Raw genomic sequence first — 13,855 nt, 5'->3', positions numbered from 1 at the left:
GTTTCGCATCGGAATCGAAAATCTACACTCACAGGAGAAGGATCATATGGTGCCCGAGGCAGCAATGTCCCCTTGGAGACAAGTCGGCTGGAGGCCGATGTATTGAATCTCGACGCAATTTGAGTGTGCCATTGTGATTAGGAGGCCCTGAACGTTACAATTAACTATCAGTTTTGCGTCGGATTCTAAAATCATGACTCACAGGAGAACGACCATAAGATGCCCGAGGCAGCAATAGTCGCTTGGTGACAAATCGGCTGATTGACGATGTGTTGAATCTCGACGCTAATTCAGTGTTCCATCGTCATTACGAAGCCCTGAACGTTACAATTAACAATCAGTTTCGCTTCGGATCCGAAATTCTACACTCACAGGAGGCGGACCATAAGGTAGCCGAGGCAGCAATAGACCCTTGGAGACAAGTCGGCTGGAGGACGATGTAATGAATCTCGACACAATTTGAGTGTTCCTTCGTCATTAGGAGGCCCTGAACGTTACAATTAATTATCATTTTTGCGTCGGATTCGAAAATCTAGAATCACAGGAGACGGACCATGTGGAGCCCGAGGCAGCAATATCCCCTTGGAGACAAGTCGGCTGGAGGACGATGTATTGAATCTCGACGCAATTTGAGTGTTCCATCGTCATTAGGAGGCCCTAAACGTTACAATTAAATATCAGTTTTGCGTCGGATTGTAAAACCTACACTCACAAGAGAACGACCATAAGGTGCACGAGGCAGCAATAGACTCTTGGAGACAAGTCGGCTGAATGACGATGTATTGAATCTCGACGCAATTTGAGTCTTCCATCATCATTAATATGCTCTGAACGTTGCAATTAGCAGTGCGTTTTGCGTCGGATTCGAATATCTGGACTCACAGGAGAACAACGATTAGGTGCCCGAGGCAGGAATAGACCCTTGGAGTGAAGTCGGCTGGAGGACGATGTATTGAATATCGTCGCCAATTGAGTGTTCCATCGTCATTAGGAGGCACTAAGCGTTACAATTAACTATCCGTTATGCGTCTGATTCGAAAATCTAGACTCACAGGAGAATGACCAAAAGGTGCCCGAGGCTGCAATAGACCCTTGGAGAAAAGTCGGCTGGAGGACGATGTATTGAATTTCGACGCAATTTGAGTGTTCCATCGTCATTACGAGGCCCTAAACTTTACACTTAACTATCAGTTATGCGTCGTATTCGAAAATCTAGACTCACAGGAGAACGAACACAAGGTGCCCGAGGCACCAATAGACATTTGGAGACAAGTCGGCTGGAGGACGATGTATTGTATCTCGACGCAATTTGAGTGTTCCATCGTCATTAGGAGGCCCTGAACGTTACAATTAACTATCAGTTTTGCGTCGGATTCTAAAATGTAGAATCACAGGAGAAGGATCATATGGTGCCCGAGGCAGCATTGTCCCCTTGGAGACAAGGCGGCTGGAGGCCGATGTATTGAATCTCGACGCAATTTGAGTGTGCCATCGTCATTAGGAGGCCCTGAACGTTACAATTAACTATCAGTTTTGCGTCGGATTCTAAAATCATGACTCACAGGAGACGGAACAAATGGTTCCTGTGCCAGCAATATTCCCATGGAGACAAGTCGACTGGTGGACGAGGTATTGAATCTCGACGCAATTTGAGTGTTCCATCGTAATTAGGAGTCGCTGAGCGTTACAATTAACTATCAGTTATGCGTCGGATTCAAAAATCTTGACTCACAGGAGAACGTCCTTAAGGTGGCCGAGGCAGCAATAGACCCTTGGAGACAAGTCGGCTGGAGGATGATGTATTGAATCTCGACGCAAGTTGAGTGTTCCATCGTCATTAGGGGGCCATGAACGTTACAATGAACTATCAGTTTCGCATCGGAATCGAAAATCTACACTCACAGGAGAAGGATCATATGGTGCCCGAGGCAGCAATGTCCCCTTGGAGACAAGTCGGCTGGAGGCCGATGTATTGAATCTCGACGCAATTTGAGTGTGCCATTGTGATTAGGAGGCCCTGAACGTTACAATTAACTATCAGTTTTGCGTCGGATTCTAAAATCATGACTCACAGGAGAACGACCATAAGGTGCCCGAGGCAGCAATAGTCGCTTGGAGACAAATCGGCTGATTGACGATGTATTGAATCTCGACGCTAATTCAGTGTTCAATCGTCATTAAGAAGCCCTGAACGTTACAATTAACAATCAGTTTCGCTTCGGATTCGAAATTCTACACGCACAGGAGGCGGACCATAAGGTAGCCGAGGCAGCAATAGATCCTTGGAGACAAGTCGGCTGGAGGACGATGTAATGAATCTCGACGCAATTTGAGTGTTCCTTCGTCATTAGGAGGCCCTGAACGTTACAATTTATTGTCATTTTTGCGTCGGATTCGAAAATCTAGAATCACAGGAGACGGACCATATGGAGCCCGAGGCAGCAATATCCTCTTGGAGACAAGACGGCTGGAGGACGATGTATTGAATCTCGACGCAATTTGAGTGTTCCATCGTCTTTAGGAGGCCCTAAACGTTACAATTAAATATCAGTTTTGCGTCGGATTGTAAAACCTACACTCACAAGAGAACGACCATAAGGTGCACGAGGCAGCAATAGACTCTTGGAGACAAGTCGGCTGAATGACGATGTATTGAATCTCGACGCAATTTGAGTCTTCCATCATCATTAGGAGGCTCTGAACGTTGCAATTAGCAGTGCGTTTTGCGTCGGATTCGAATATCTGGACTCACAGGAGAACAACGATTAGGTGCCCGAGGCAGGAATAGACCCTTGGAGTGAAGTCGGCTGGAGGACGATGTGTTGAATATCGTCGCTAATTGAGTGTTCCATCGTCATTAGGAGGCACTGAGCGTTACAATTAACTATCCGTTATGCGTATGATCCGAAAATCTAGACTCACAGGAGAACGACCATAAGGTGCCCGAGGCTGCAATAGACCCTTGGAGAAAAGTCGGCTGGAGGACGATGTATTGAATCTCGACGCAATTTGAGTGTTCCATCGTCATTACGAGGCCCTGAACTTTACAATTAACTATCAGTTATGCGTCGTATTCGAAAATCTAGACTCACAGGAGAACGAACACAAGGTGCCCGAGGCACCAATAGACATTTGGAGGCAAGTCGGCTGGAGGACGATGTATTGTATCTCGACGCAATTTGAGTGTTCCATCGTCATTAGGAGGCCCTGAACGATACTATTATCTATCAGTTTGCGTCTGATTCGAAAATCTAGACTCACAGGAGAACGACAAAAATGTCCCCGAGACAGCACTAGAACCTTGAAGACAAGTCGGCAGAAGGACGATGTATTGAATCTCGACGCAATTTGAGTGTTCCATCGTCATTAGTAGGCCCTGAACGTTGCAATCAACTATCAGTTATAAGTCGGAATCTAAAATGTAGACTCACAGGAGAACGACCATAAGGTGCCCGAGGGAGCAATGGACGCTTGGAGACAAGTCGGCTGAAGGACGATGTATTGAATCTCGACGCAATTTGAGTGTTCCATCGTCATTAGGAGGTCCTGAACGTTACAATTAACAATCATTTATGCGTCGGATTCGAAATTCGAGACTCACAGGAGAAGGACTATATGTGCCCGAGGCAACAATATCCCCTTGGAGACAAGTCGGCTGGAGGACGATGTATTGAATCCCGACGCAATTTGAGTGGTCCATCAGCATTAGGAGGCTCTGAACGTTACAATTAGCAGTCCGTTTTGCGTCGGATTCAAATATCTGGACTCACAGGAGAACGACGATAAGGTGCCCGAGGCAGGAATAGACCCTTGGAGACAAGTCGGCTGGAGGCCAACGTATTGAATCTCGACGCAATTTGAGTGTTCCATCGTCATTAGGAGGCCCTGAACGTTACAATTAACTATCAGTTTTGCGTCGGATTCGAAAATGTAGAATCACATATGGTGCCCGATGCAGCAATGTCCCCTTGGAGACAAGGCGGCTGGAGGCCGATGTATTGAATCTCGACGCAATTTGAGTGTGCCATCGTCATTAGGAGGCCCTGAACGTTACAATTAACTATCAGTTTTGCGTCGGATTCTAAAATCATGACTCACAGGAGACGGAACAAATGGTTCCTGTACCAGCAATATCCCCATGGAGACAAGTCGGCTGGTGGACGAGGTATTGAATCTCGACGCAATTTGAGTGTTCCATCGTAATTAGGAGTCGCTGAGCGTTACAATTAACTATCAGTTATGCGTCGGATTCAAAAATCTTGACTCACAGGAGAACGTCCTTAAGGTGGCCGAGGCAGCAGTAGACCCTTGGAGACAAGGCGGCTGGAGGATGATGTATTGAATCTCGACGCAAGTTGAGTGTTCCATCGTCATTAGGGGGCCATGAACGTTACAATGAACTATCAGTTTCGCATCGGAATCGAAAATCTAGACTCACAGGAGAAGGATCATATGGTGCCCGAGGCAGCAATGTCCCCTTGGAGACAAGTCGGGTGGAGACCGATGTATTGAATCTCGACGCAATTTGAGTGTGCCATTGTGATTAGGAGGCCCTGAACGTTACAATTAACTATCAGTTTTGCGTCGGATTCTAAAATCATGACTCACAGGAGAACGACCATAAGGTGCCCGAGGCAACAATAGTCGCTTGGAGACAAATCGGCTGATTGACGATGTATTGAATCTCGACGCTAATTCAGTGTTCCATCGTCATTAGGAAGCCCTGAACGTTACAATTAACAATCAGTTTCGCTTCGGATTCGAAATTCTACACTCACAGGAGGCGGACCATAAGGTAGCCGAGGCAGCAATAGACCCTTGGAGACAAGTCGGCTGGAGGACGATGTAATGAATCTCGACGCAATTTGAGTGTTCCTTCGTCATTAGGAGGCCCTGAACGTTACAATTAATTATCATTTTTGCGTCGGATTCGAAAATCTATAATCACAGGAGACTGACCATATGGAGCCCGAGGCAGCAATATCCCCTTGGAGACAAGTCGGCTGGAGGACGATGTATTGAATCTCGACGCAATTTGAGTGTTCCATCGTCATTAGGAGGCCCTAAACGTTACAATTAAATATCAGTTTTGCGTCGGATTGTAAAACCTACACTCACAAGAGAACGACCATAAGGTGCACGAGGCAGCAATAGACCCTTGGAGACAAGTCGGCTGAATGACGATGTATTGAATCTCGACGCAATTTGAGTCTTCCATCATCATTAGGAGGCTCTGAACGTTGCAATTAGCAGTGCGTTTTGCGTCGGATTCGAATATCTGCACTCACAGGAGAACAACGATTAGGTGCCCGAGGCAGGAATAGACCCTTGGAGTGAAGTCGGCTGGAGGACGATGTATTGAATATCGTCGCCAATTGAGTGTTCCATCGTCATTAGGAGGCACTAAGCGTTACAATTAACTATCCGTTATGCGTCTGATTCGAAAATCTAGACTCACAGGAGAACGACCAAAAGGTGCCCGAGGCTGCAATAGACCCTTGGAGAAAAGTCGGCTGGAGGACGATGTATTGAATCTCGACGCAATTTGAGTGTTCCATCGTCATTACGAGGCCCTGAACTTTACAATTAACTATCAGTTATGCGTCGTATTCGAAAATCTAGACTCACAGGAGAACGAACACAAGGTGCCCGAGGCACCAATAGACATTTGGAGACAAGTCGGCTGGAGGACGATGTATTGTATCTCGACGCAATTTGAGTGTTCCATCGTCATTAGGAGGCCCTGAACGTTACAATTAACTATCAGTTTTGCGTCGGATTCTAAAATGTAGAATCACAGGAGTAGGATCATATGGTGCCCGAGGCAGCAATGTCCCCTTGGAGACAAGGCGGCTGGAGGCCGATGTATTGAATCTCGACGCAATTTGAGTGAGCCATCGTCATTAGGAGGCCCTGAACGTTACAATTAACTATCAGTTTTGCGTCGGACTCTAAAATCATGACTCACAGGAGACGGAACAAATGGTTCCTGTGCCAGCAATATTCCCATGGAGACAAGTCGGCTGGTGGACGAGGTATTGAATCTCGACGCAATTTGAGTGTTCCATCGTAATTAGGAGTCGCTGAGCGTTACAATTAACTATCAGTTATGCGTCGGATTCAAAAATCTTGACTCACAGGAGAACGTCCTTAAGGTGGCCGAGGCAGCAATAGACCCTTGGAGACAAGGCGGCTGGAGGATGATGTACTGAATCTCGACGCAAGTTGAGTGTTCCATCGTCATTAGGGGGCCATGAACGTTACAATGAACTATCAGTTTCGCATGGGAATCGAAAATCTAGACTCACAGGAGAAGGATCATATGGTGCCCGAGGCAGCAATGTCCCCTTGGAGACAAGTCGGGTGGAGACCGATGTATTGAATCTCGACGCAATTTGAGTGTGCCATTGTGATTAGGAGGCCCTGAACGTTACAATTAACTATCAGTTTTGCGTCGGATTCTAAAATCATGACTCACAGGAGAACGACCATAAGGAGCCCGAGGCAGCAATAGTCGCTTGGAGACAAATCGGCTGATTGACGATGTATTGAATCTCGACGCTAATTCAGTGTTCCATCGTCATTAGGAAGCCCTGAACGTTACAATTAACAATCAGTTTCGCTTCGGATTCGAAATTCTACACTCACCGGAGGCGGACCATAAGGTAGCCGAGGCAGCAATAGACCCTTGGAGACAAGTCGGCTGGAGGACGATGTAATGAATCTCGACGCAATTTGAGTGTTCCTTCGTCATTAGGAGGCCCTGAACGTTACAATTAATTATCATTTTTGCGTCGGATTCGAAAATCTATAATCACAGGAGACGGACCATATGGAGCCCGAGGCAGCAATATCCCCTTGGAGACAAGTCGGCTGGAGGACGATGTATTGAATCTCGACGCAATTTGAGTGTTCCATCGTCATTAGGAGGCCCTAAACGTTACAATTAAATATCAGTTTTGCGTCGGATTGTAAAACCTACACTCACAAGAGAACGACCATAAGGTGCACGAGGCAGCAATAGACTCTTGGAGACAAGTCGGCTGAATGACGATGTATTGAATCTCGACGCAATTTGAGTCTTCCATCATCATTAGGAGGCTCTGAACGTTGCAATTAGCAGTGCGTTTTGCGTCGGATTCGAATATCTGCACTCACAGGAGAACAACGATTAGGTGCCCGAGGCAGGAATAGACCCTTGGAGTGAAGTCGGCTGGAGGACGATGTATTGAATATCGTCGCCAATTGAGTGTTCCATCGTCATTAGGAGGCACTAAGCGTTACAATTAACTATCCGTTATGCGTCTGATTCGAAAATCTAGACTCACAGGAGAACGACCAAAAGGTGCCCGAGGCTGCAATAGACCCTTGGAGAAAAGTCGGCTGGAGGACGATGTATTGAATCTCGACGCAATTTGAGTGTTCCATCGTCATTACGAGGCCCTGAACTTTACAATTAACTATCAGTTATGCGTCGTATTCGAAATTCTAGACTTACAGGAGAACGAACACAAGGTGCCCGAGGCACCAATAGACATTTGGAGACAAGTCGGCTGGAGGACGATGTATTGTATCTCGACGCAATTTGAGTGTTCCATCGTCATTAGGAGGCCCTGAACGTTACAATTAACTATCAGTTTTGCGTCGGATTCTAAAATGTAGAATCACAGGAGTAGGATCATATGGTGCCCGAGGCAGCAATGTCCCCTTGGAGACAAGGCGGCTGGAGGCCGATGTATTGAATCTCGACGCAATTTGAGTGAGCCATCGTCATTAGGAGGCCCTGAACGTTACAATTAACTATCAGTTTTGCGTCGGACTCTAAAATCATGACTCACAGGAGACGGAACAAATGGTTCCTGTGCCAGCAATATTCCCATGGAGACAAGTCGGCTGGTGGACGAGGTATTGAATCTCGACGCAATTTGAGTGTTCCATCGTAATTAGGAGTCGCTGAGCGTTACAATTAACTATCAGTTATGCGTCGGATTCAAAAATCTTGACTCACAGGAGAACGTCCTTAAGGTGGCCGAGGCAGCAATAGACCCTTGGAGACAAGTCGGCTGGAGGACGATGTGTTGAATCTCGACGCAATTTGAGTGTTCCATCGTCATTACGAGGCCCTGAACTTTACAATTAACTATCAGTTATGCGTCGTATTCGAAAATCTAGACTCACAGGAGAACGAACACAAGGTGCCCGAGGCACCAATAGACATTTGGAGACAAGTCGGCTGGAGGACGATGTATTGTATCTCGACGCAATTTGAGTGTTCCATCGTCATTAGGAGGCCCTGAACGTTACAATTAACTATCAGTTTTGCGTCGGATTCTAAAATGTAGAATCACAGTAGAAGTATCATATGGTGCCCGAGGCAGCAATGTCCCCTTGGAGACAAGGGGCTGGAGGCCGATGTATTGAATCTCGACGCAATTTGAGTGTGCCATCGTCATTAGGAGGCCCTGAACGTTACAATTAACTATCAGTTTTGCGTCGGATTCTAAAATCATGACTCACAGGAGACGGAACAAATGGTTCCTGTGCCAGCAATATCCCCATGGAGACAAGTCGGCTGGTGGACGAGGTATTGAATCTCGACGCCAATTTGAGTGTTCCATCGTAATTAGGAGTCGCTGAGCGTTACAATTAACTATCAGTTATGCGTCGGATTCAAAAATCTTGACTCACAGGAGAACGTCCTTAAGGTGGCCGAGGCAGCAATAGACCCTTGGAGACAAGGCGGCTGGAGGATGATGTATTGAATCTCGACGCAAGTTGAGTGTTCCATCGTCATTAGGGGGCCATGAACGTTACAATGAACTATCAGTTTCGCATCGGAATCGAAAATCTAGACTCACAGGAGAAGGATCATATGGTGCCCGAGGCAGCAATGTCCCCTTGGAGACAAGTCGGGTGGAGACCGATGTATTGAATCTCGACGCAATTTGAGTGTGCCATTGTGATTAGGAGGCCCTGAACGTTACAATTAACTATCAGTTTTGCGTCGGATTCTAAAATCATGACTCACAGGAGAACGACCATAAGGTGCCCGAGGCAGCAATAGTCGCTTGGAGACAAATCGGCTGATTGACGATGTATTGAATCTCGACGCTAATTCAGTGTTCCATCGTCATTAGGAAGCCCTGAACGTTACAATTAACAATCAGTTTCGCTTCGGATTCGAAATTCTACACTCACAGGAGGCGGACCATAAGGTAGCCGAGGCAGCAATAGACCCTTGGAGACAAGTCGGCTGGAGGACGATGTAATGAATCTCGACGCAATTTGAGTGTTCCTTCGTCATTAGGAGGCCCTGAACGTTACAATTAATTATCATTTTTGCGTCGGATTCGAAAATCTATAATCACAGGAGACGGACCATATGGAGCCCGAGGCAGCAATATCCCCTTGGAGACAAGTCGGCTGGAGGACGATGTATTGAATCTCGACGCAATTTGAGTGTTCCATCGTCATTAGGAGGCCCTAAACGTTACAATTAAATATCAGTTTTGCGTCGGATTGTAAAACCTACACTCACAAGAGAACGACCATAAGGTGCACGAGGCAGCAATAGACTCTTGGAGACAAGTCGGCTGAATGACGATGTATTGAATCTCGACGCAATTTGAGTCTTCCATCATCATTAGGAGGCTCTGAACGTTGCAATTAGCAGTGCGTTTTGCGTCGGATTCGAATATCTGCACTCACAGGAGAACAACGATTAGGTGCCCGAGGCAGGAATAGACCCTTGGAGTGAAGTCGGCTGGAGGACGATGTATTGAATATCGTCGCCAATTGAGCGTTCCATCGTCATTAGGAGGCACTAAGCGTTACAATTAACTATCCGTTATGCGTCTGATTCGAAAATCTAGACTCACAGGAGAACGACCAAAAGGTGCCCGAGGCTGCAATAGACCCTTGGAGAAAAGTCGGCTGGAGGACGATGTATTGAATCTCGACGCAATTTGAGTGTTCCATCGTCATTACGAGGCCCTGAACTTTACAATTAACTATCAGTTATGCGTCGTATTCGAAAATCTAGTCTCACAGGAGAACGAACACAAGGTGCCCGAGGCACCAATAGACATTTGGAGACAAGTCGGCTGGAGGACGATGTATTGTATCTCGACGCAATTTGAGTGTTCCATCGTCATTAGGAGGCCCTGAACGTTACAATTAACTATCAGTTTTGCGTCGGATTCTAAAATGTAGAATCACAGGAGTAGGATCATATGGTGCCCGAGGCAGCAATGTCCCCTTGGAGACAAGGCGGCTGGAGGCCGATGTATTGAATCTCGACGCAATTTGAGTGAGCCATCGTCATTAGGAGGCCCTGAACGTTACAATTAACTATCAGTTTTGCGTCGGACTCTAAAATCATGACTCACAGGAGACGGAACAAATGGTTCCTGTGCCAGCAATATTCCCATGGAGACAAGTCGGCTGGTGGACGAGGTATTGAATCTCGACGCAATTTGAGTGTTCCATCGTAATTAGGAGTCGCTGAGCGTTACAATTAACTATCAGTTATGCGTCGGATTCAAAAATCTTGACTCACAGGAGAACGTCCTTAAGGTGGCCGAGGCAGCAATAGACCCTTGGAGACAAGTCGGCTGGAGGACGATGTGTTGAATCTCGACGCAATTTGAGTGTTCCATCGTCATTACGAGGCCCTGAACTTTACAATTAACTATCAGTTATGCGTCGTATTCGAAAATCTAGACTCACAGGAGAACGAACACAAGGTGCCCGAGGCACCAATAGACATTTGGAGACAAGTCGGCTGGAGGACGATGTATTGTATCTCGACGCAATTTGAGTGTTCCATCGTCATTAGGAGGCCCTGAACGTTACAATTATCTATCAGTTTCCGTCTGATTCGAAAATCTAGACTCACAGGAGAACGACAAAAATGTCCCCGAGACAGCACTAGAACCTTGAAGACAAGTCGGCAGAAGGACGATGTATTGAATCTCGACGCAATTTGAGTGTTCCATCGTCATTAGTAGGCCCTGAACGTTGCAATCAACTATCAGTTATAAGTCGGAATCTAAAATGTAGACTCACAGGAGAACGACCATAAGGTGCCCGAGGGAGCAATGGACGCTTGGAGACAAGTCGGCTGAAGGACGATGTATTGAATCTCGACGCAATTTGAGTGTTCCATCGTCATTAGGAGGTCCTGAACGTTACAATTAACAATCATTTATGCGTCGGATTCGAAATTCTAGACTCACAGGAGAAGGACTATATGTGCCCGAGGCAACAATATCCCCTTGGAGACAAGTCGGCTGGAGGACGATGTATTGAATCCCGACGCAATTTGAGTGGTCCATCAGCATTAGGAGGCTCTGAACGTTACAATTAGCAGTCCGTTTTGCGTCGGATTCAAATATCTGCACTCACAGGAGAACGACGATAAGGTGCCCGAGGCAGGAATAGACCCTTGGAGACAAGTCGGCTGGAGGCCAACGTATTGAATCTCGACGCAATTTGAGTGTTCCATCGTCATTAGGAGGCCCTTGAACGTTACAATTAACTATCAGTTTTGCGTCGGATTCGAAAATGTAGAATCACCGGAGATGGACCATGTGGTGCCCAAGGCAGCAATATCCCCTTGGATACAAGTCGGCTGGAGGACGATGTATTTAATCTCGACGCAATTTGAGTTTTACATGGTCAATTGGAGGCGCTGAACGTTGCAATTAACTATCAGTTATTCGTTGGAATCGACAATCTAGACGCACAGAAGGACGACCATAGGGTGCCCGAGGCAGCAATAGAACCTTGGAGACAAGCCGGCAGAAGGACGATGTATTGGATCTCGACGCAATTTGAGTGTTCCATCGTAATTAGGAGGCACTGAATGTTACAATTAACTATCAGTTTTGCGTCGGGTTCGAAAGTCTAGGCTCACAGGAAAACGATCATAAGGTGCCCGAGGCAGCAATAGACCCTTGGAGACAAGTCTGCTGGAGGACGATGTATTGGATCTCGACGCAATTTGAGTGTTCCATCGTCATTAGGAGGCACTGAATGTTACAATTAACTATCAGTTTTTCGTCGGATTCGAAAATCTAGAGTCACAGGAGACGGACCAAGTGGCGCCCGAGGCAGCGATATCCCCTTGGAGACAAGTCGGCTGGAGGACGATGAATTGAATCTCCACGCAATTTGAGTGATCCATCGTCATTAGGAAGCCCTGAACTTTACAATTAACTATCAGTCATGCGTCGGATTCGAAAATCTAGACTCACAGGAAAACGAACACAAGGTGCCCGAGGCAGCAATAGACATTTGGAGACAAGTCGGCTGGAGGCCGATGTATTGAATCTCGACGCAATTTGAGTGTTCCATCGTCATTAGGAGGCGCTGAACGTTGCAATTAACTAACAGTTATGCGTCGGATTCGAAAAACTAGACTCACGGGAGAACGACCATAAGGTGCACGAGGCAGCAATAGACTCTTGGAGACAAGTCGGCTGAATGACGATGTATTGAATCTCGACGCAATTTGAGTCTTCCATCATCATTAGGAGGCTCTGAACGTTGCAATTAGCAGTGCGTTTTGCGTCGGATTCGAATATCTGGACTCACAGGAGAACAACGATTAGGTGCCCGAGGCAGGAATAGACCCTTGGAGTGAAGTCGGCTGGAGGACGATGTATTGAATATCGTCGCCAATTGAGTGTTCCATCGTCATTAGGAGGCATTGAGCGTTACAATTAACTATCCGTTATGCGTCTGATTCGAAAATCTAGACTCACGGGAGAACGACCATAAGGTGCCCGAGGCTGCAATAGACCCTTGGAGAAAAGTCGGCTGGAGTACGATGTATTGAATCTCGACGCAATTTGAGTGTTCCATCGTCATTACGAGGCCCTGAACTTTACAATTAACTATCAGTTATGCGTCGTATTCGAAAATCTAGACTCACAGGAGAACGAACACAAGGTGCCCGAGGCAGCAATAGACATTTGGAGACAAGTCGGCTGGAGGACGATGTATTGTATCTCGACGCAATTTGAGTGTTCCATCGTCATTAGGAGGCCCTGAACGTTACAATTAACTATCAGTTTTGCGTCGGATTCTAAAATGTAGAATCACAGGAGAAGTATCATATGGTGCCCGAGGCAGCAATGTCCCCTTGGAGACAAGGGGCTGGAGGCCGATGTATTGAATCTCGACGCAATTTGAGTGTGCCATCGTCATTAGGAGGCCCTGAACGTTACAATTAACTATCAGTTTTGCGTCGGATTCTAAAATCATGACTCACAGGAGACGGAACAAATGGTTCCTGTGCCAGCAATATCCCCATGGAGACAAGTCGGCTGGTGGACGAGGTATTGAATCTCGACGCCAATTTGAGTGTTCCATCGTAATTAGGAGTCGCTGAGCGTTACAATTAACTATCAGTTATGCGTCGGATTCAAAAATCTTGACTCACAGGAGAACGTCCTTAAGGTTGCCGAGGCAGCAATAGACCCTTGGAGACAAGGCGGCTGGAGGATGATGTATTGAATCTCGACGCAAGTTGAGTGTTCCATCGTCATTAGGGGGCCATGAACGTTACAATGAACTATCAGTTTCGCATCGGAATCGAAAATCTAGACTCACAGGAGAAGGATCATATGGTGCCCGAGGCAGCAATGTCCCCTTGGAGACAAGTCGGCTGGAGGCCGATGTATTGAATCTCGACGCAATTTGAGTGTGCCATTGTGATTAGGAGGCCCTGAACGTTACAATTAACTATCAGTTTAGCGTCGGATTCTAAAATCATGACTCACAGGAGAACGACCATAAGGTGCCCGAGGCAGCAATAGTCGCTTGGAGACAAATCGGCTGATTGACGATG

Source organism: Schistocerca americana, unplaced genomic scaffold (genome assembly GCF_021461395.2).
Source record: "Schistocerca americana isolate TAMUIC-IGC-003095 unplaced genomic scaffold, iqSchAmer2.1 HiC_scaffold_17, whole genome shotgun sequence".
Lineage (NCBI taxonomy): Eukaryota > Metazoa > Arthropoda > Insecta > Orthoptera > Acrididae > Schistocerca > Schistocerca americana.
The sequence above is the reverse complement of the archived record's forward strand: the minus strand, read 5'-3'. Positions refer to the sequence as shown.